We start from the raw sequence: 24,152 nt of genomic DNA, 5'->3' as shown, positions 1-24,152 counted from the left end.
CCAACAGGGGCAGCCGAATCTCTATCCATTGTTTCAGTACACACATTGGTACTTCATCTAAGCCTACTGACTTTTTAGTTTTTAGTTTTAGAACAGTTTTATTGACTTCTTTCACTGTTGTTGGAATTAACATCATTGTCTTTAGTGCAAAATTATTTACAGCTGTTATATTTGTTTGGGGGAATTTTTGCTGTAACTTTTCTGCAATACTTGAAAAATTCTCATTTACATAGTTTGCTAAGTGTTGTGGATCATTTATTACCTTAGCCCCCTCCCACAGCAGTATGTTATTCTGCGTTTCTTTGTCTCTCCCTGTTTCCTTTTTTGTAACATACCAGACTGCTTTCCTTTTATTTTCTGCATTATATATTATTTTGTCATTAAATGACTTTTCTGCAGTAATCAGCACTTTACTACAGATCTTTTTGTATCTATTACGGAAATTTAATAATTCTGGATCATTGTGACACTTTTTCGTGGAACTGAGGTATTTAATTGTTTGGGAGGACTTCTTAATACCTGCTGTTATCCACCTGCTTTTGTGAGATGTTGATACAGACATGCATACTTTTGAAAATGCCTTTCAAAAGTTCAATTTAAATAATGTGGAGAATTTAGAGAATTTCATATTCACATTGGTTTCCTTATACACTTCATCCCAGCTTTGTTTTGCTAGTTCGTATGAAAAAAATTTTATTTTGATTTCTGATGGATGTCGTATGAAGGCTTCTAGTTTAGGGAATGATTCGATGCATGATTTCACTGTTTTTATTTGACAGAGATGGTCTGATAGTCCGAGATCTTTTACAGCTACAGCACATTTTTCCCTGTCCATGTTTGTGGCCACATGGCCAATTACTCATGCAGTAATTTTAGTAACTCTTGTTGCACTATTGACGAATAGGAACATGTCAAAACTTTGAAAGATATTTATGAGGGTGCAGCTGGCTTCATTTATGATATTTGTGTTGATGTTAATGTCCCCACACAGAATTATGTTGACCTTTGTACTTGAGACTTTATCTAGATCTTACGTTAATTTATTGTAAAAAGTGTCCACACTACCACTCGGAGATCTGTACACACATAAAATGATTTATTTCTCCGTGATATCCAGCCCTGATATTTCAAAGTGTTCATCTGTAAGTGGGCTGTTTAGGGTTTTATGTTGGTAACGCCACATAGCGCTCTGTATGAAAATCACTGACTGTGGCTGGTTCGACTCATTGTTTTAATATTCGCTTGTGTAGTGTTGGACAGTTGGATGTGAACAGCGCGTAGCGTTGGGCAGTTGAAGGTGACCCGCCAGCAGTGATGGATGTGGGGAGAGAGATGCCAGGGTTTTGAGAGCGGACGATCGGGACGTGTGTCCACCAGAAAAAGGAAATTTCTAAAGATGGAGGTCATGAATTCATAGATATACGGGGTGGTCCATTGATAGTGACCGGGCCAAATATCTCACGAAATAAGCATCAAACGAAAAAACTACAAAGAACGAAACTCGTCAAGCTTGGTTGGCCCGGTAGATGGTGCTGCCATAGGTCAAACGGATATCAACTGCGTTGTTTTTTTTTTTAAGTAGGAACCCCCATTTTTATTGCATATTCGTGCAGTACGTAAAGAAATATGAATGTTTTAGTTGGACCACTTTTTCGCTATGTGGTAGATGGCGCTGTAATAGTCACAAACGTATAAGTACGTGGTATCACGTAACATTCCGCCAGTGCGGACGGTATTTGCTTCGTGATACATTACCCGTGTTAAAATGGACCGTTTAACAATTGCGGAAAAGGTCGATATCGTGTTGATCTGTGCCTATTGTGATCAAAATGCCCAACGGACGCGTACTATCTACATCTACATCAAAATCTACATACATACTCTGCAATCCACCATACGGTGCGTGGCGGAGGGTACCTCGTACCACAACTAACATCTTCTCTCCCTGTTCCACTCCCAAACAGAACGAGGGAAAAATGACTGCTTATATGCCTCTGTACGAGCCCTAATCTCTCTTATCTTATCTTTGTGGTCTTTCTGCGAAATATAAGTTGGTGGCAGTAAAATTGTACTGCAGTCAGCCTCAAATGCTGGTTCTCTAAATTTCCTCAGTAGCGATTCACGAAAAGAACGCCTCCTTTCCTCCAGAGACTCCCAACCGAGTTCCTGAAGCATTTCCGTAACACTCGCGTGATGATCAGACCTACCAGTAACAAATCTAGCAGCCCGCCTCTGAATTGCTTCTATGCCCTCCCTCAGTCCGACCTGATAGGGATCCCAAACGCTCGAGCAGTACTCAAGAATAGGTCGTATTAGTGTTCTATAAGCGGGCTCCTTTACAGATGAACCACATCTTTCCAAAATTCTACCAATGAACCGAAGACGACTATCCGCCTTCCCCACAACTGCCATTACATGCTTGTCTCACTTCATATCGCTCTGCAATGTTACGCCCAAATATTTAATCGACGTGACTGTGTAAAGCACTACACTACTAATGGAGAATTCAAACATTACGGGATTCTTTTTCCTATCCATCTGCATTAATTTACATTTATCTCTATTTAGAGTTAGCTGCCATTCTTTACACCAATCACAAATCCTGTCCAAGTCATATTGTATCCTACTACAGTCACCCAACGACGACACCTTCCAGTACACCACAGCATCATCAGCAAACAGCCGCACATTGCTATTCACCCTATCCAAAATATCATTTATGTAGATAGAAAACCACACTTCCCTGGGGCACTCCAGATGATACCCTCACCTCTGATGAACACTCACCATCGAGGACAACGAACTGGGTTCTATTACTTAAGAAGTCTTCGAGCCACTCACATATTTGGGAACCAATCCCATATGCTCGTACCTTAGTTAGGAGTCTGCAGTGGGGCACCGAGTCAAACGCTTTCCGGAAGTCAAGGAATTGGCATCCGTCTGATACCCTTCATCCATGGTTCGCAAGATATCATGTGAGAAAAGGGCGAGTTGAGTTTCGCAGGAGAGATGCTTTCTAAAGCCGTGCTGATGCATGGAAAGCAACTTCTCTGTCTCAAGGAAATTCATTATATTCGAACTGAGAATATGTTCGAGAATCCTGCAACAAACCGATGTTAAGGATATTGGTCTGTAATTTTGAGGATCCGTCCTTCTACCCTTCTTATAAACAGGCGTCACCTGCGCTTTTTTCCAGTCGCTCGGGACTTTACGTTGGGCAAGAGATTCGCGATAAATGCAAGCTAAGTAAGGAGCCAATGCAGTAGAGTACTCTCTGTAAAACCGAATTGGCATCCCATCAGGACCTGGCGATTTATTTATTTTCAACCCATTCAGCTGCTTCACAACCCCAGGGATGTGTATCACTATGTCCGCCATATGGGAATCTGTACGAGACTCAAACGGCGGTGTGTTTGTACGATCCTCCTGCGTGAAAGATTTCTCAAATGCTAAATTTTAATTTTCAGCTTTCCGTTGCCAGGCCATACTGATCAGTGAGTGACTGGATGGAAGCCTTCGACCCGCTTACCGATTTTACGTAAGACCAGAATTTCCTTGTGTTTTCAGCAAGATCTTTTGCTAAGGTATGACGGTGATAGTGGTTGTATGCTTCGCGCCTCGCTGTTTTTACAGCAGCACGAATCTCTACTAGCTTTTGCCTGTCCTCGTTCTCCCAACCTTTCTTGTACCGCGAGTGCACTGTCTTTGCTTCCTCAGCATTCTCCGAATTGCGCTGTTAAACCAAGGTGGGTCTTTTCCGTCCGTAACCCACTTTTTCGGCACATACTTGTCCAATGTGTGATTTAGAATGTGTTTAAAAGTTGCCCATAATTCTTCCACGTCCATCGTACTGGAGGTAAATGAAGTCGATTCATTTACTAAGTGGGATGCGAACAACTGCTTATCTGGTCTTTCTAGTAAGAACACTCTCCTAGCCTTCTTAACCGACTTTTTAACTTTCGTAAGCATAGTCGTAATGACAATATGACGATCACTAATCCCTGTGTCAACACTGACACCGTCGATGAGGTCCGGTCTGTTCGTGGCTACCAGATCTAAAATATTACCATTACGCGTTGGCTGTCGATTTAGCTGCTCAAGACAGTTCTCGGATAATGTGTTCAAAAGTATGCAGCTATGTATGCTGCTCGGTATCCTGGACGACATCATCCAAGTGTCCGGGCCGTTCGCCGGATAGTTATGTTATTTAAGGAAACAGGAAGTGTTCAGCCACATGATAAACGTCAATCACGACCTGCAACAAATGATGATGCCCAAGTAGGTGTTTTAGCTGCTGTCGCGCTAATCCGCACATCAGTAGCAGATGGCTCTGAGCACTATGGGACTCAACATCTGAGGTCATAAGTCCCCTAGAACTTAGAACTACTTAAACCTAACTAACCTAAGGACATCACACACACCCATGCCCGAGGCAGGATTCGAACCTGCGACCGTAGCAGTCCCGCGGTTCCGGACTGCAGCGCCAGAACCGCTAGACCACCGCGGCCGGCAGTAGCAGACAAACTGCGCGAGAATCGGGAATCTCAAAAACGTCGGTGTTGAGAACGCTACATCAACATCGATTGCACCCGTACCATATTTGTATGCACCAGGAGTTGCACAGCCACGACTTTGAACGTCGTGTACAGTTCTGCACAAGAGAAATTACGCGACGATGATAGATTTTTTGCACGCGTTCTATTTAGTCACGAAGCGTCATTCACCAACAGCGGTGACGTAACCGGCATAATATGCACAATTGGGCAACGGAAAATCCACTATGGCTTGGACAAGTAGAACATCAGCGACCTTGGCGGGTTAATGTATGGTGCGGCATTATGGGAGGAAGGATAATTGGCCCGCATTTTATCGATGGCAATCTAAATGGTGCAATGTATGCTGATTTCCTACGTAATGTTCTACCGATGTTACTACAGATGTTTCACTGCATGACAGAATAGCGATGTACTTCCAACATGATGGATGTCCGGCACATAGCTCGCGTGCGGTTGAAGCGATTTTGAGTAGCATATTTCATGACAGGTGGATAGGTCGTCGAAGCACCCGTACGTTCACCGGATCTGATGTTCCTGGAATTCTTTCTGTGGGGAAAGTTGAACTATATTTGCTATTGTGATCCACCGACAACGCACGAGAACATGCGTCAGCGCATTGTCAACGCATGTGCGAACATGACGGAAGGGGAACTACTCGCTGTTGAGAGGAATGTCGTTACACGTATTGCCAAATGCAATGAGGTTGACGGACATCATTTTGAGGATTTATTGCATTAATGTGGTATTTACAGGTAATCACAGCATGCGTTCTCAGAAGTGATAAGTTCACAAAGGTACATGTATCACATTGGAACAACCGAAATAAAATGTTCAAACGTACCTACGTTCTGTATTTTTATTTTAAAAACCTACATGTTACTAACTGTTCGTCTAAAATTGAGCCACATTTTTGTGCTTATTACAGCGCCATCTATCACAAAGCGAAAAAAGTAGCCCAACTAAAACATTCATATTTCTTTATGTACTCCACGAATATGTATTAAAAATGGGGGTTCCTATTTTAAAAAAACGCAGTTGATATCCGTTTGACCTGTGGCAGCACCATCTAGCGGGCCAACCATAGCGCCATCTGGTTTCCCCCATCAAGCTAGACAAGTTTCGTTCTTTGTAGCTTTTTCGTTCTCGCTTATTTCGTGAGATATTTGGCCCGGTCACGATCAATGGACCACCCTGTATATATATGATGACTTTTGAACATTATTAAGGTAAATACAGTGTTTGTTCTGTATCAAAATCTTTCATTTGCTAACTATGCCTATGAGTAGTTAGTGCCTTCAGTAGTTAGAATCTTTTATTTAGCTGACAGTATTGGTTCTCGCTGTATTGCAGTAGTACAAAGATTTTTGTGACGTAAGTGAATCATGAAAGGTATAGGTTATTGTTAGTCAGGGCCACTCTTTTGTAGGGATTATTGAAAGTCAGATTGCGTTGCGCTAAAAATATTGTGTGTCAGTTTAGTGATGATCAGAATAAGTAAAGAGACAAATGTCTGAATACGTTCAGTTTTGCTCAGCTGTTTGAAAATCAAATAACGTAAGAGGTTTACCAACACAGTCATTCATAATTTTTCTAAGGGGACGTTTCACATCTTTACTTGCTGTACTGAGGTCATGTCTTGATTTTAACTGTGTTCCTTTTCGGATATAAATGCATGATCCTCCATTCCTTGAAGTAGTTCTGCAGTAAGAGTTTGCCCTTTCAAACAATGATAACACTACATGTTGGAGTTCTATCTCTCTATACCAGTGTACAGTAACACAAATTACTGTGCAGTTCAAAGCTTGGAGCTCCATTTCTAATAGTTGCAGTTTATTTTTTACTGATTGCATGTTTTGATGGAGGATTATTAAGTCTGTGAAATGCCCGATGTTGCTCTTCCCAGTTGTTTGTTATTCTTTGTGACATCTGGTGTGTGTGATATTTGGAGTGTTGAAATCTGATGGTACAATGACAGAAGAATGAATTAATAATTACTTTGCTTTTAGAGAATTTACGTATTGAGCGTGTTTGGTCAGGTGTTTGAACGTTTATAACTTGAAAAATTTAGGTCTACATCTCGTCTATCAAACTAGTAAACATTACGAAATGTGTTAGTTAAATACGATTTAGAAACGTTTAATTATACTTTTATTACGACAGTAGACACTGATGAAATTAGTAGCTGTCTTTTTTAACGAATTTTGCACTATGACGAAAACTTGAATATAATTTTTTGTCGAGAATGAGATTTTCACTCTGCAGCGGAGTGTGCGCTGATGTGAAATTTCCTGGCAGATTAAAACTGTGTGCCGGACCGAGACTCGAACTCGGGATCTTTGCCTTTCGCAGGCAAGTGCTCTACCATCTGAGCTACCCAAGCACAACTCACTCTCCGTCCTCACAGCTAAGGTCCCGAGTTCGAGTCTCAGTCCGGCACACAGTTTTAATCTGCCAGGAAGTTTCAAAACATTGCAAATGTTTTGTTACATTCACTCCTTCGCGCGCACGCACATCGTTCGTTTGTTGTTGACCACATTTTGCACGTCCAAAAACATGACCAGGTGCGCGTAGAACTGGTACACCGAGGGTTCCGTACTTAATTATTTATATACACTGAGATGACAAAAGTCATGGGGTAGCAATGTGCATATATACAGATCGCGTACACAACGTATAAAAGGGCAGTGCATTGGTGGAGCTGCCATTTGTACTCACAAGCGAACCTCCCCATCGCACCCCTCTCAGATTTAGTTATAAGTTGGCACAGTGGATAGGCCTTGAAAAACTGAACACAGAACAATCGAGAATACAGGAAAAAGTTGTGTAGAACTATGAAAAACTAAGAAAAATATACAAACTGTGTAGTCCATGCGCAAGATAGGCAACATCAAGGATAGTCTCAGCTCAGGAGCGCCGTGGTCCGGTGGTTGGCGTGAGCAGCTTGGTTAGCCTGAGCAGCTGCGGAACGAGAGGTCCTTGGTTCGATTCTTCCCTCGAGTGAAACGTTTAATTTTTTATTTTCAGACAAAGTAGCGAACAGTCAACTGCCAGCCAGAGCCTCGTTAGCAGGAATACTCTCTTTTCCGTGCGCTGTAGTCGACTGACGTCTTGTGTTTAGATATTTGTGTAGGTGTAGCGTCCCCATACTACGGCGCAGTTACCTCGCATCGGACGGACAGATAATAATTGTCTGAAAATAAAAAATTAAACTTTTCTCTCGAGGGAAGACTTGAACCAAGGACCTCTCGTTCCGCAGTTCCTCACGCTAACCACGGGACCACGGTGCTCCTGAGCTCTCATTATCCTTGATGTTGCCTATCTTTCGCATGGACTACTCAGTTTGTATATTTTGCCTATTTTTTTCATAGTTCCACACAACTTCTTCCTGTTTTCTCGATTGATCTGTGTTCAGTTTTTCAAGGCCTATCCAATGTGCCAACTTATAACTAAATCTGAGGGGGGTGCGATGGGGAGGTTCCCTTGTCAGGAGACATATGTAAAAAGGTTTCCGATGTGATTATGGCCGCACGACAGGATTTAACAGACTTTGAACACGGAATGGTAGCTGGAGCTACATGCATGGCATATTTCATTTCGGGAATAGTCAGGGAATTCAGTATTGCGGGATCCACAGAGTGAGGAGTGTGCTGAAAATACCAAATTTCAGGCATTGCCTCTCACCATGGACAACGCAGTGGCTGAGACGGCCTTCAGTTAAAGACAGAGCAGCGGTGTTTGCGTAGGCTTGTCAGTGCTAAAGCCGTCGGCACACGGACCGTGCTGTCGAACGTTAACGTTGAGCGTGCCAAGTTCAACGTGCTGCTGAACGCTCAGGAACGATGCGACTTGTGCATACGGTACGTGGGGCCCCAACGTGGTATACGCGATCGCAACGCACTCCAGCGGCAGTTGATGGATGTTTCTAGTTCGTAAATCACACAGTTTACTCAACGGGCGCGCGTAAAATTCCCACGTTAGCTCTATTAAAACGCACATTTCCTCCATCGTCCACGAAAAGGAAAGTACCATTACAAACAGTGCGTTACAAATTTGGAATACTTCTGCGCATAAGATAAACATTATTTCATCATTCCCACATTTTAGTAAAGCCCCAAGGTCACTCTTACTTGATCACTGTTCCTACCCACTAGCAGAATGTTTGCAACATGTGAATTACGAAGCGTAAAAGAAGAAGGAGCAAAATATATTTACACAAGTAGCGCAAGCTGTCCTGTAGATTAAGCCAATCGAAAAAAGTTACCCCTCAAAAAAGGTCAACTTATATTTACATAATATCAAATATTATAGTATATATTATATAAAACTAATAATAAAGTATAAGAACCCAATAAGAACGGGAATGTTAGGGGAAAAAAATTGGGAGTGTCAAAACGCGAACCACCGCCTCACTAAACAACTCTATGCAGAACAGTAACACTATTCATTACGCTAAACCGACATCACGCTTTCTACTATAATCATATTACATTACCGGTTGCTAAAAACCTTAATAGTAGATATGTTACTAATTGAAATTTAATTATAACAAATTGTACCAAGAACAATGAGTTTTGGGTGGATCTTCAGTGTGTAGCTGTCTTCAAATAGCCTACTCTGATAATACAGAAGTTACAATAATTCTTTTGCCACGAATGTGATGTTTCTCATTATTTTATTGGAACGAATCGCACAGTTAACAACCGGTTTTCCAGTGATCCTCAATTTGCTGGTGCTCAGAATCGGCATATATATATATATATATATATATATATATATATATATATATATATATATATATATATATATATATATATATATAGGCTTGATATGAATGCCAATATGGCGCCTCACAACTCTGTACTGAAGGGAAACGGCGTGCTTGTGACATAGGTGGCGTTCTGCCATCTCATTGGTCAACGCTCAGACGCACGCTCAGAATATCTGACATGCCAGATACTGCTCTGCACGTTTGGAAAGACTGCCGAGCGTGCTATTCCACGCTATGACGTCAGAAACTCGGCACCCTCAACGCTCAACGTTCGGATGCACGGTCCGTGTGCCGACGGCTTTACAGACAAGCAGCACTGCGTGAAATGACAGCAGAAATATGATGATGATGATGTTTGGTTTGTGGGGCGCTCAACTGCGTGGTTATCAGCGCCCGTACAATTTCCCAACCTTTGCTCAGTCCAATTTCGCCACTTTCCTGGATGATGATGAAATGATGAGGACAACACAAACACCCAGTCATCTCGAGGCAGGTGAAAATCCCTGACCCCGCCGGGAATCGAACCCGGGACCCCGTGCTCGGGAAGCGAGAACGCTGCCGCGAGACCACGAGCGGCGGACGACAGCAGAAATAAATGTGGGATGTACGTCGAACGTACCCGCTATGACAGTACGGTGAAAGATAGCGTTCATGGGCTGTGGTAGCATATGACCGACGCTAATGCCCTTGCTAACAGCACAACGTCGCCTGGGCTCGTGACCATATCGGTTGGACCCTAGACGGCAGGAAAACCGTGGCCTGGTCAGGTGAGTGCTGATTGTAGTTAACAGTTGGTGGTGAGGTCCGAGTGTGTCGCAGACGCTACAAAGCCATGGACCTAAGATGTCAACAAGGGACTGTGCAAGCTGGTGGTGGCTCGATAATGCTGGTGGCTGTGTCTGCATGGACTGAACTGGCTACTTGGAGACCATTTGCAGCCATCCATGGACTTCATGTCCCCAAGCAATGAAGGAATATTTACGGATGACAGTGTGATACGTCACTGGGTCACAATTGTTCGCGGCTGGTGGGAAGAACGTTCTGGACCATTCGAGTGAATGATTTGGCCACTCAGATCGCCTGACATGAATCACATCGAACGTTTCTGGGACATAATCGAGAGGTCAATTTGTGCATAAAATCTTGCACAGGAACATCTATAATTGACAGCTATAGAGGCAGCATGACTCAATATTTCTGCTGGGGACTTCCAAAGACTTGTCCAATATAGATGATTTATCTATTCTGAGTATCGAGGATCTCGACACTTCTTGCGTGTTATCGGCGTTCGTACTTGCAAGACATTGGTCCCAGGTATTCCAAGACCTTTGAGAATGTTTTAATTTCAAGTTCGAAGCCAGGTAACAAATGACAAAAGAAAAATTTTTAGTGTAATGTAATTATAATTTTATACACTTCAGTATGTGGTACGAATTTCAACTCGATACTTCTACCCATTCCTGAGAAAAAGGGGACTTACCAGACAGAGAGACAGGCAAACAGTCAGATACAAATGACAAAAAAATATTTTTATAATTACAAATTAACAATTTCTGATTTTACCCTTTGCTTGTAATGTGAAACCTTTCTTCTTGCCAAATTTCATGCTTCTAGATCAACAAGAAGTACACAATAGCTTTTGATGTCTGAGTTGGCGAATATTAAAATATGTCATAAATAGACATACCTTTTGATTGGGATTACTTAGAAGCTAACGTTTTTTATGCCATCAAGGGACCACAGATCTTTACTCGTTCCTGAGAAAAAAAATTCTGAACAGGCAGAGGGATGGACACCATGTTGTTGTTGTGGTCTTCAGTCCCGAGACTGGTTTGATGCAGCTCTCCATGTTACTCTATCCTGTGCAAGCTTCTTCATCTCCCAGTACCTACTGCAACCTACATCCTTCTGAATCTGCTTAGTGTATTCATCTCTTGGTCTCCCCCTACGATTTTTACCCTCCACGCTGCCCTCCAATACTAAATTGGTGATCCCTTGATGCCTCAGAACATGTCCTACCAACCGATTCCTTCTTCTGGTCAAGTTGTGCCACAAACTTCTCTTCTCCCCAATCCTATTCAATACTTCCTCATTAGTTATGTGATCTACCCATCTAATCTTCAGCATTCTTCTGTAGCGCCACATTTCGAAAGCTTCTATTCTATTCTTGTCTAAACTATTTATCGTCCACGTTTCACTTCCATACATGGCTACACTCCATACAAATACTTTCAGAAATGACTTCCTGACACTTAAATCTATCCTCGATGTTAACAAATTTCTTTTCTTCAGAAACGCTTTCCTTGCCATTGCCAGCCTACATTTTATATCCTCTTTACTTCGACCATCATCAGTTATTTTGCTCCCCAAATAGCAAAACTCCTTTACTACTTTAAGTGTCTCATTTCCTAATCTAATACCCTCAACATCGCGCGACTTAATTTGACTACATTCCATCATCCTCGATTTGCTTTTGTTGATGTTCATCTTATATCCTCCCTTCAAGACACCATCCATTCCGTTCAACTGCTCTTCCAAGTCCTTTGCTGCCTCTGACAAAATTACAATGTCATCGGCGAACCTCAAAGTTTTTATTTCTTCTCCATGGATTTTAATGCCTACTCCGAATTTTTGTTTTGTTTCCTTTACTGCTAGCTCAATATACAGATTGAATAACATCGGGGAGAGGCCACAACCCTGTCTCACTCCATTCCCAACTACTGCTTCCCTTTCATGTCCCTCAACTCTTATAACTGCCATCTGGTTTCTGTACAAATTGTAAATAGCCTTTCGCTCCCTGTATTTTACCCCTGCCACCTTTAGAATTTGAAAGAGACAACATAGAGATCCCATAAAGGATTCCTTTGTACTGACTGGAGTATGGGACTGTAAAAAAAGGATTTAAGATTAGGGCTTAGTGTCCCATCGACAACAAGGACATTAGGGACGGTGCACAAGTTCCGATTGTTTCAAGGTGGGGAAGGAAATAAGCCGTGATCTTTCTCACGAACCATTTCGACATTTGCCAAGAGCGATTCATGGAAATCATAGAAAATCTACATCTAGATGATGGGTCATGGTTTTAAACAGTTGCCACCCGAACGTGAATCCAGTGAACTAACCACTGTGTTACCTCATTGCAGCACGTGTACACTTGTTGAAATTGTTGGAACTGAGTCACATGTCCAAAACTTTGGGTGAATAATAAAACTATAATAAATCATTACTAGGATATTTCGATACGATGCCTGCTATAAAGAACTGATAGAGTAAAAGTGACAACTGAAAAGTGTCTAGTAAAAAAAGCCCCTGAAAACAATGCCATATCACATATTGTATGTATATGTACATATTAAAAGATAGTCTGCGCCCATCGCTCCTTGTTGCCGGGCCTTATGGCGGGCGATAGGTTGTTATCCCACCATTGTCTGTATTAATATTTCTGTGTCAATTTGTGGTATGCTTATGTAGAATGTTGTATCTGTCATGAAAATTCCTTGACTGTGTATGCATGTTTCAATTTTGTGAAACAGTCAATCTTACCACATGTCAATGACCGAGGAGAGCTCGGTCGAAAGCTCGTGGGGTTTTAACCACCTGACGCGCCTGGAAGCCCGAGAAACATTTATTAAACTTTTGAACGATGTTGTTTGTACTATGCTTGTGGATTTAAATAGCTAATGGAAGAAGATAGAAGAAGTGAACAGTGTTAAATTCTTGGGATTACAGCTTGATAATAAATTCAACTGGGAGGAGCACAGCACAGAACTACTGAAACGTCTTAACAAATCTCTGTTTGCAATGCGAATTTTGTCAGACATAGGGGATATAAAAATGAAAAAGCTGGCATACTATGCTTACTTTCATTCCATAATGTTATATGGTATTATTTTTTGGGGTAATTCATCAAGCCAAGCTAAAGTTTTCCGGGCACAAAAACGTGCAGTAAGAGTTATATGTGGTGTGAACTCAAGAACATCCTGCAGAAACCTGTTTAGGGAACTAGGGATACCAACTACTGCTTCCCAATATATTTATTCCTTAATGAAATTTGTCTTTAAAAATATATCACTTTTTCAAACCAATAGCTCAATTCATGGAATCAATACTAGAAATAAGAATAATCTTCACAAGGATTTAAAGTCACTTAGTCTTGTACAAAAAGGTGTGCATTATTCAGGAACACACATTTTCAATAACTTACCAGCAGCCATAAAAAGCTTGACAACCAATGAAATTCAGTTTAAGAGAAGCCTAAAGGATTTATTGCTGGCCAACTCCTTCTACTCCATTGATGAATTTCTTAGTAAAACTGATTTGTATATAAGTACAACATAACTTCTGCACAATTTCAGTGCATTAATGTGTTCATTGAAAATTTGTGTGTGTGTGTGTGTGTGTGTGTGGTGTGTGTTAGTATAATCTAACTTCTGCACCATTTCAATGCAGTAATGTGTTCATTATAAATAAGTATTACAGTAGTTGTATTACATGTTTATTACCTTATAAATAAATAAAAAACTTTTTTAATTTAAATTCAGTGCATTAGTATTTGTAAAATGACTCTTAGTGTTCATTAAAAAATGACCATCATTCCACTTGGGACCTGTGGAATGGTACATTAGCTTATTTGTTTTAGTTGTAAATATTTGTCATGTATTGTTGTTTTTCTGACATGTTCCACATCCTGGAGGACCTCCTCACTATGGATCAATTGGAATGAAAGTAAATCTAATCTAATCTAATCTAATGGTCGTATAATGAACTGTAAATAACTTGGTCCATAGTCAGGAAACGTAGGGTTGAATGTACAAGATGTGGGAAAGCCACGCAGCTACAGAAGTAGCCTGGCGGATTGGAGAAGGTGTGGTTGGCGCGCAAGTGGCAACTCGTCCTTTGTGACAGGTAAGGAGTCTGGGCTGAGCAGTGCTGTGGTTAACACCTCACTAGCAGCAGAAGATCATAGTTTAGTTTGTGTGTCAATGAAGAACGTTTGGTCCCTGACCCACTGATTTACTGTTAGTTATACTCTGCTGGGTGATTCGGAAACAAATCTCAGTTCGATTGTTCTCTTTCCATTAGATTATCTCATGCTCACAACTTTCAAAAATTCCTTGCAAAGATATAACGTTAGCATCGATTGCCATTTAAGGTAGTCAGGGGTACTGTTATACCTGGACTTAGATTTCAGCAAGATAATGCCCACCTGCACACGGCAAGAGTTTCTACTAGTTGTTTTCGTGCTTGCCAAACCCTACCTTAGCCAGTAGAGTCGCCGCATCTCTCCATAATTGAGAACATTTGGAGCATTATGGACAGGGCCCTCGAACCTAGAATTTATTTAATTTATATAAAAATGAACAAGATGTTACTTTTTAAACTTCATGTTTAGAAAAAACTCAAATTTTATAGTTAATTATCTCAATTTTACAACAAATTCTAGAGTTTTGCATTATGGAGTTTGTGTTTAAACACATACCAAGTTTAAAAGTAATAGGATATTTATTTTGGATGTTACATGTACCTAAGTACAGAAACTTGGGTTTTGCAGAAAATGGCCGTTAAAGTTTCTGCTTGTACTTGGCATTCTTTTAGAACTATCCAGCACCATAAGCAGGTTCTTTTTCATTTTCTAAATCAGATTTATTCCATTTCACATTCCTGTGATGCACTGTTCTTGATTTTATTACCTAAAAAAATGATTTGTCTGCTTTCACCACATGCTCTCTGTCCATCAAATACAAAGCACTGATTCAGTTGACTTTGGGTTTAATTCCCATTTTCTCTAAAACATATTTCCTGCTTTGCACACCATCATTAAAACATGAAACTGCATTATAAACACCAATAGCGAGTGCATTTCTTCCCGCAAAAATGGTTTTTGGCAGTCTTTCCCATACACATTGGTTAAAACTTCCATGTGGGTTTTGGGTACCACCATGAAGACATTTCTTCAATAAGTTTTCGTTTGCAAGTTTCCTTAATATGGGTTTGATGGCTTCCATTACAGCAGTTGGTAGAGAATTCCTGTGATTAGATTCTTCACCACCAGCAACTGACCATTGGTTGCAGTCTTGAGCCTGTGGTGTATCATTTGTTGTAGCACTATTTACTGTGAATTGGTTGCTCTGGTGATGTTGACTGTTGAAGCAACGAATTCTAGGCAACTTGTGCGATGATTTGCCACAACCGAACACAAAACAACACACCAAATGAAAATCGTTTCGAAATTTACAACACCACACTGCAAGCCTTTCAAAACAGAGAACAAACTCAGCGATCAAAACAATGTATGTCGATAGCAGGTGAGAAAGTATCGATATCGATAGTCCTTTGTTTTTCGCATGACAAACTCTGGCGCAAATGTAAACATTCGAATTTCGAATTCTACAGAGCGAAATACACTTACGTATGACAGAAGAATGCTGTGCCAAGGGGGGTTCCTCTGCATCTTGGTACACTTAAGACCAAATAACATGCCTTCTAATCTCTCAAATATATATGTTATATACACGAAACTATTTAGTATTGGTGGGTAAGAAATCGCATATCTATTACAAATCACAGTGATTGAGAAGCCACAGATATCACAATAAGAACTTCATAGAATCTGACTGCGATTTCAGTCACAACTAGGAGTCGAAAGTAGCCTTTAACAGTCAACACTGTGTGCCAATGTTGACCGAATTTCGTACTTCTTCCTGTGAACCTACTGTCTAGCTGTGATTTCAGTAAAACGTCGCTAGTAACAACTAAAAAGCACAAAAGCATAGTTAACGTCCAACGCCTTAAGCCATTTGTCGGCCGAATTTCGTACTTCCTGCTCTGAACCCCACCTCTAGCTGTGATGTCAGTGACAAGTCACAAGTAGAAGTCGCAAGTAGCAACTGAAAAGCGCAAGTTAACATTCAACGCCATCTGCCATCTGATGGCCTAACTTCGTATTACTGTTTTTCTTTGTGACACGCTATCGAGTCTTAACTGTGATTTACGTGACAAGTCGCAGCTAGAAGTAGCAAGTAGGAACTAAAAAGCATAGTTAAGGTTAGATGCCGCATGCGATCTGTTTTACATCCGCACTTCGTTCCGAGAACCTTGTATCTCACGATATGGATGTATTATATGGTCCAAGAAATGAACCAGGAAGCTAATTTGTTCTCAGAAAAATATTATAGTTTGTTGAGAATTGGTGAGGCCGAGGGATGTGAAGGCCGAATTTCCTTGATATACACTCCTGGAAATTGAAATAAGAACACCGTGAATTCATTGTCCCAGGAAGGGGAAACTTTATTGACACATTCCTGGGGTCAGATACATCACATGATCACACTGACAGAACCACAGGCACATAGTCACAGGCAACAGAGCATGTACAATGTCGGCACTAGTACAGTGTATATCCACCTTTCGCAGCAATGCAGGCTGCTATTCTCCCATGGAGACGATCGTAGAGATGCTGGATGTAGTCCTGTGGAACGGCTTGCCATGCCATTTCCACCTGGCGCCTCAGTTGGACCAGCGTTCGTGCTGGACGTGCAGACCGCGTGAGACGACGCTTCATCCAGTCCCAAACATGCTCAATGGGGGACAGATCCGAAGATCTTGCTGGCCAGGGTAGTTGACTTACACCTTCTAGAGCACGTTGGGTGGCACGGGATACATGCGGACGTGCATTGTCCTGTTGGAACAGCAAGTTCCCTTGCCGGTCTAGGAATGGTAGAACGATGGGTTCGATGACGGTTTGGATGTACCGTGCACTATTCAGTGTCCCCTCGACGATCACCACTGGTGTACGGCCAGTGTAGGAGATCGCTCCCCACACCATGATGCCGGGTGTTGGCCCTGTGTGCCTCGGTCGTATGCAGTCCTGATTGTGGCGCTCACCTGCACGGCGCCAAACACGCATACGACCATCATTGGCACCAAGGCAGAAGCGACTCACATCGCTGAAGACGACACGTCTCCATTCGTCCCTCCATTCACGCCTGTCGCGACACCACTGGAGGCGGGCTGCACGATGTTGGGGCGTGAGCGGAAGACGGCCTAACGGTGTGCGGGACCGTAGCCCAGCTTCATGGAGACGGTTGCGAATGGTCCTCGCCGATACCCCAGGAGCAACAGTGTCCCTAATTTGCTGGGAAGTGGCGGTGCGGTCCCCTACGGCACTGCGTAGGATCCTACGGTCTTGGCGTGCATCCGTGCGTCGCTGCGGTCCGGTCCCAGGTCGACGGGCACGTGCGAATTTGTTATTTCTACGCAGGGTGAACCTCTAATTGTAGTTATACTCAATTAGTTTATCAATTAGAACTAGAAATGGAACAGTATAAATAAATGTAAGTTTTTTAATACTTTCTCCTCAGTATTTCACGAAAAATTAATCCTTATACAAAAGTTAAAATATTATGGGATAAGAGGAGAAGTAGGCTCATGGTTCTCATCCTACCTCTTTAACAGAAAACAGTTTGTGTCTGTATCAGGCTACCACATAACAACAGTCATTCAAAATATGAAAGCATCAGGCAAGGGGTGCCCCAGGGCTCTATTTTAGGTCCCTCATTGTCCTTATTATATATGAATGACCTTCCATATGCAGTGCCACAAAATGCAAATTTTGTCATATTTGCAGATGATACAAGTACTGGTATAAAAAACAGTACCCGTCATCTCACGTAGCAATCAGCTAATGAAATATTTGTCAGTATCAATCGGTGGTTCACAGCAAATGGATTGTCGCTGAATCTTGACAAGACCCAGTACATACAGTTTAGTACCTCACAAAGAATACCTGACCCTATAAGTGTAATGTGTTCAAACAATGAAATTAAAGCTGTAGACTGTGTCAAAGTTTTAGGGCTACAAATTGACCACAACCTAAATTGGAAAACTCATACTGTAGACATAATGAAATGCCTTAGTTCAGCTACATTTTCAGTACACATGATAGCATAAATAGGTGATTTAAAAATGAAGAAGTTAGTTTTTTCAGGCTACTTCCATTCACTAATGAGTTATGGAATCATCTTTTGGGAAAACTTCTCACAAAGAGAGCATTTTCAAAATTCAGAAATGAGTCATTAGAATTATATCTGGTGTCAGTCCTAGATCATCATGTAGAGACCTTTTTAAGAAACTTGGTATTCTAACTACTACTTCTCAGTAGATATACTCATTGCTGTCCTTTTTCATTTCCAACATGTCTCTTTTTACACAAAATAGTGCAAAACATTATTATAACACCAGAACCAAAAACAGTCTGTGTAAGGACTATAAAAGCTTAACATTATTAGAAAAAGGAGTCAAATACAAAGGGAACTCATATATTGAATAACTTACTAGAGCATATCAAAGGCATAATAAGCAGTTCACATAATATGCAAAGAACTGGTGATTTCTCAAACTAGGGGACAATCAAGAATGGGGTGCCGCAAGGTTCGGTCTTGGTTCCTCTGCTGTTCTTAATATATATTAATGACTTACCATTCTATATTCACGAAGATGCAAAGCTGGTGCTTTTTGCCGATGATAGAAGTATAGCTATCACACCCAACAGACAAGAATTAACTGATGAAATTGTAATCGATGTTTTTCAGAAAATCATTAAATGGTTATGCGCAAATGGGTTCTCATTAAACTTTGACAAAACACAGTATATATACAGTTACACACAGTAAATGGAATAGCACCATTAATAAATATAGACTTTGGTCAGAAATCGGTAGCTAAGGTAGAATATTCAAAATTTCTAGATGTATGCACTGATGAGGGGTTAAACAGGAAAAAATACACTCAAGATCTGGTGAAACGTATGAATTCAGCTACTTATGCTATTAGGGTCTTTGCAAACGCCTATTTTCATTCTCTGTTTTCGTATGGCATCATATTCTGGGGTAACTCATCATTGAGTAAAAGAATGTTCATTGCACAAAAGTGTGTAAACAGAATAATTGCTGGAACTCATCCGAGATCATCCTGCAGACACTTATTTAAAGAGCTAGGGATATTCACTGTTGTTGTTGTTGTGGTCTTCAGTCCAGAGACTGGTTTGATGCAGCTCTCCATTATACTCTCTCCTGTGCAAGCTTTTTCATCTCCCAGTACCTACTGCAACCTACATTCTTCTGAATCTGTTTAGTGTATTAATCTCTAGCCTCACACAATATATATTAACTTATGAAATTTGTTATTAACAATCTGAACGAATTCAAAAGTAATAGCAGTGTACATGGCTACAACACTAGGAGATAGGATGGATTTCACTACTCAAGGTTAAATCTAACTTTGGCTCAGAAGGGGGTAAATTATGCTACCACAAAAGTCTTTGGTCACTTACCTAATAGCATCAAAAGTCTGACAGATGGCCATATAGCATTTAAAAGGAAATTAAAAGAATTTCTGAATGGCAACTCCTTCTTCTCATTAGATGAATTTTTGGATATAGTAAGTGGGTAATTCCCCCCCCCCCCCTGCAAAAAAATAAAAGAAATATTAAGTGTCATGTAATATTTTGTGTAATGTAATATCTTGTATAGACACCTTTTATTAACATGACACGTTCCACATCATTACTAAGTGCCGTATTCATGATCTATGGAACAAGTACTAATCTAATAAAGATTAGTTTCAGAGTGAATTAAAGAACTTCCTGTTGGCCAACTCCTACTACTCCATCAAAGAATATCTTCGCAAGGACTATAGCTCATAACTCTGTCTATTCTTTGACACTTTCCACATCCCAGAGATTCCTCTCTATGGGATCCATGGAAAACGATAAATGTAATGTAATGTAATTGCTAGAGTTAAGTCGATTGTCCTGCCACCAAACGACTACTTTATGCAACCGATAGGATGTAATGCAGTTTAGTCGGTACAAGGTTACTAAATAATAAGGTTGGGCAGAAAGCGCTCTGCTCTGCCATTGGCTGGCCTAGTGACGTCAGTGTGGAAGCAAGCGCTCACAAGCAGACAACACGGCATGCGCGTTTACGTTAAGTTTCTGGCGGAAGATTTTGTTTATGCCAGAATTTGATTTCTAAACTGCTTTTCTGCTGCTAAAATATTACGGTTAAAACTGATGAGTTATACTCTTTCGTAGCTTATGCCTCACACATCGGTAAAATATCAGATCACAACCACACTGACACACACTTGAAATTCGAAACCTCAGCTCAAATAAATCAGAAACTATTCATTTAATCGCATTGAAATGGATTTACTTAAGAGCATAATTACTTTAAATTAGCATTATATAAATAAAAAACAAGTTTACTCACCATTTCTCCTCTGCAGTGAAGCTGCAAAGCAGTGTTGCAAATATACAAAAGCATTCGTAACATGTCTTGTAACACCATAACAATTTAGGGAGAAGTTTACAAACAGAGTATCACATGCAACGACACTCTATATCCAATTGTTCTGTCAAAAATGTATGTACCTATATACACAACTTTTATTTGCAAAACTGTTACACTATGTAGTGAATTGATTATTTTGATGACATATGCCATTTTCTCCCTTTTTTTCTCTGAGCTGCCTCAGATATTCTTGCTCTGTCTTGTGATGAAAGACAGCGCAGACGAATAAATGTGCGAGTTCTAGCATATATTTTACTTATTTCTTTGTGTATATTGAGGAACCGCTCACCAAGTGCTGCACACAGCTTACTAATTATGCCTCTTTCTGTAGACAAACTTTCACTGCCATGGAGCTGAGCGAAAGTCAGCTCGAATTGGCTTATTGTCTCAAGCCAAGTTTCTGATGGCACAAGCAAGCTTCCCTTAGAAATCGTACACAGCCAGCTGGCTGATTTTTCCTCTGGGACCGACATTAGCTCTTCAGTGGGTGTGATTAATGTTCTGTTGTACTGCCTGCACTGATGGGCTATATATCTGGCCATGTACTAAAATGGCTCTGATCACTATGAGACTCAACATCTGAGGTCATCAGTCCCCCAGACTTAAAACTACTTAAACCTAACTAACGTAAGGACATCACACACATCCATGCCTGAGGCAGGATTCGAACCAGCAATCGCAGCAGCAGCGTGGCTCCAGACTGAAGCGCCTAGAACCGCTCGGCCACAACGGCCGGCTGGCCAGGTACTGAAATCCCTCCACGCTACAGTCCGAACCCACGGATGCTGAGGAACTCTCATAATTTTCTGCTGTCAGTTCTATCCCCTCAATTTCTTTCTGCCCTTCAATCATCGACAGTGCTTCAGGCATATCAGGAAGAACGCTGCTGAACACTGGTGCAGTAACAAATGTTCCTTCATCAGGTTCAACAAAAGAAGCCTTAGACAGAGGAATATCGGAAGCATTTGCACTTAACAATAATAGCCTGATTCGGTTTTTTACGTCTATCAGAGTTGGATGGTCATAAAAATGTCCCAGGCCCCTTACAAGAGAAAAGAAGTTTTCGAGACAGTCCTGATTCAGCCTGGCAGTAAGTATGTATTTGACATCGTATTCTCTTAAGTCACTGAATAGACCTAAAATTGACCGAATACACTTCATGAATCCTTTCTGAAAAGGTAACAAATGTCTTGATGATCCAACATGCATCCTCTCACAGCAGTTGTAGAACTTGCGCAGACATTGTTCTTGTGCTTCTAAATGAATTCCGAATTCACATGCCGGAGGTTTCTTACTTTCGGAGGTCCTTGAATTGAGGACATCTAAAGTATAATCGACCAGCTGTATGAAGTCACTAGCATGTCCTCCTTCTGGCATTAAATACCAAACGGCCTGTGAAGGAAGTTGTGAGATAGCAATTCGGCTGCTAAACGCACTCTCTGTTGGTCTTTGGGCATATTTTCATTTCCATACTGTCTAACGGCAAAAGTCTCTCCAACACGGATTTCGTCACTGCCTTATTTTCTACAATAATACCTTTATCCAGCAAATGATTCCGTAACAGCTTAAGCAAATGTGGGACATCAGCGAACACCCACACACGTTTCTGTGTGTCGCTACGATGAGGGAAACAACTGTCTACGTGCGTCACGCCAAGCTCATTCCAAACGCAAGCGTTTTCTGTTCCCATGTCTGCTACACAAGCTACAACCTTATACGAATTACTGTCTAAGGTGACAATAATTTCATTCAAGAGGGCAGCTGTCATGCGAACATCAAAATCAAAATAAACAGGTTGCTTCCAACTTGCAAACACTCCACGCACCATAACAACTAGAACATTACTGTGGGGTCCTAACACCCTGTCCTCTTGTTGATCATAGCAAATCCTACTGTCGATGTTCATTTCGTCCAAGGACAAAACGCAAACACGTTGCCTGTCAGTGAATGTTTTAGCCTTCATTTTCATCGTAATCAAAACATTTTTCAAAATGCCAGGAATGCAACTAAAAGAGCAGTTTATCCAGGCCCTCAACGTCGACACAGCTGGTAGAGGTTACCCGAGTTTTTCCTCAGAAAATTATAACATTTCCGAGATATAGCAAGGAAAGTAATTGATTTACAAATGTCTTCATTACTCCATCTAACCCTTTCTGAGTCACTTAATAAACTTTTTATTTGATTGGGTGAAAATATTTTTACCAGCATACGAGTAATTTCCTTAGACACAAGAACCTCCTTATTAATTTCTTCCTCGCACATAAGTTATCGCGTTCTAGACAGCTGACTCCGAAGATCTTTATTCCTCGTTCGAAGTTGCACACACTTGTTTGTAAGAATAGCATTCCTTCTTTCTAATGCCGCTATAGTATTCATCAAAGTAACTTTATCTGTGTCTGAAAAAAAACTGTCATCTGTACATGTGCTCTTATTATGATGTTTCTTATTTGGTGACAGCTTTTCCAGAGATCTCTTATGTAGTTCTCGTTTCTTATACCGTTTGGTTCTGTCTTCTGTTGCGGGTGACACATTGATAGTCGCACTACTGCACGGCAAATTGCAAAAGGAACTGCATCTGGCCTGAGCATTCTTTTTCGGGGCAAATTAAGCAATTCAGACTGTAAATCCCTTAAGTTACCTGTTTCTGCGAAATGGCGAGAGCATATTCGCGCATGCACAACATTTACACTGTCTTTCCTATAACATTTCGACAACAATAGTTTTGTAATGTTTCATTACGCGGGAAACTGTGATACATTACGTCAGTTCCCTTTGTGTTCCGGTTGTAGGAAAAACAGCCCGTAACAGCACAGCCTGACATTGTAAAAATTAATTTTCTCACTCACTTGTAGATTCTCCAATAAAGAATTTCACAGGACGAACCATAAACTATGGAGCTGGCGAACACAATGTTGATCCCGCTGTCCACTATCGCTAACTATTTCAGTTCCGATCAGATATCAATTACAGCAAAAACCGTAACACTCCCGAATTCCGAATGTTTCTGCTGTTGACTGAGTACCTCAGAAGAAAGAACCCAATCAAAATACTCCTTCAAATACAACAACATCCAACAAAAACAATCACACACAATTCGAACTGTGTACTGTTTGGCCCAGCTGCTTCCACCGTGACGTCATGCGCACAACTGAGAAAACACGTTGCTTTCTGCGCATCGCTTACTGCGCCCCCCTGAGTCGGTAGATGACATGTGTGATGGTAAGTACATGTGGGACTTACGAGCATCCATGCGGGTGTCGGTAGAGCGTGATTGGCTGCAATCGCCGCAATTGTTATGTTCGGCGGTTAACGTGCACTGTTGGATGTTTCGTGTCTTACTATTCAAGCTCAGAAGGGAGAAATCCAGCGAGAAGGAGAGTGAGACTGGTGAAAATCTGTAACGCATACCGGCAGCTTACAAGTCCAGCTCAGTTGTGTGTAGTAAGTACAATTTTCGTACAATAACTTATGAAATTC

General features: G+C 41.1%; 1 long non-coding RNA gene across 1 annotated transcript in view; it reads right to left on the bottom strand.

The window, feature by feature from the left end:
- The window catches only part of LOC126109746 (uncharacterized), an 81,951-nt gene extending 58,176 nt beyond the window's left edge, over positions 1 to 23,775 (bottom strand). Inside the window, exon 1 of the long non-coding RNA XR_007523721.1 lies at positions 23,522 to 23,775. This is a non-coding gene — a long non-coding RNA (uncharacterized LOC126109746). The remainder of the gene's footprint in view (positions 1 to 23,521) is intronic.
- Positions 23,776 to 24,152: the final 377 nt, after the last annotated feature.

The sequence above is a fragment of the Schistocerca cancellata genome, chromosome 12, assembly GCF_023864275.1.
Source record: "Schistocerca cancellata isolate TAMUIC-IGC-003103 chromosome 12, iqSchCanc2.1, whole genome shotgun sequence".
Lineage (NCBI taxonomy): Eukaryota > Metazoa > Arthropoda > Insecta > Orthoptera > Acrididae > Schistocerca > Schistocerca cancellata.
The sequence above is the reverse complement of the archived record's forward strand: the minus strand, read 5'-3'. Positions and strand labels throughout refer to the sequence as shown.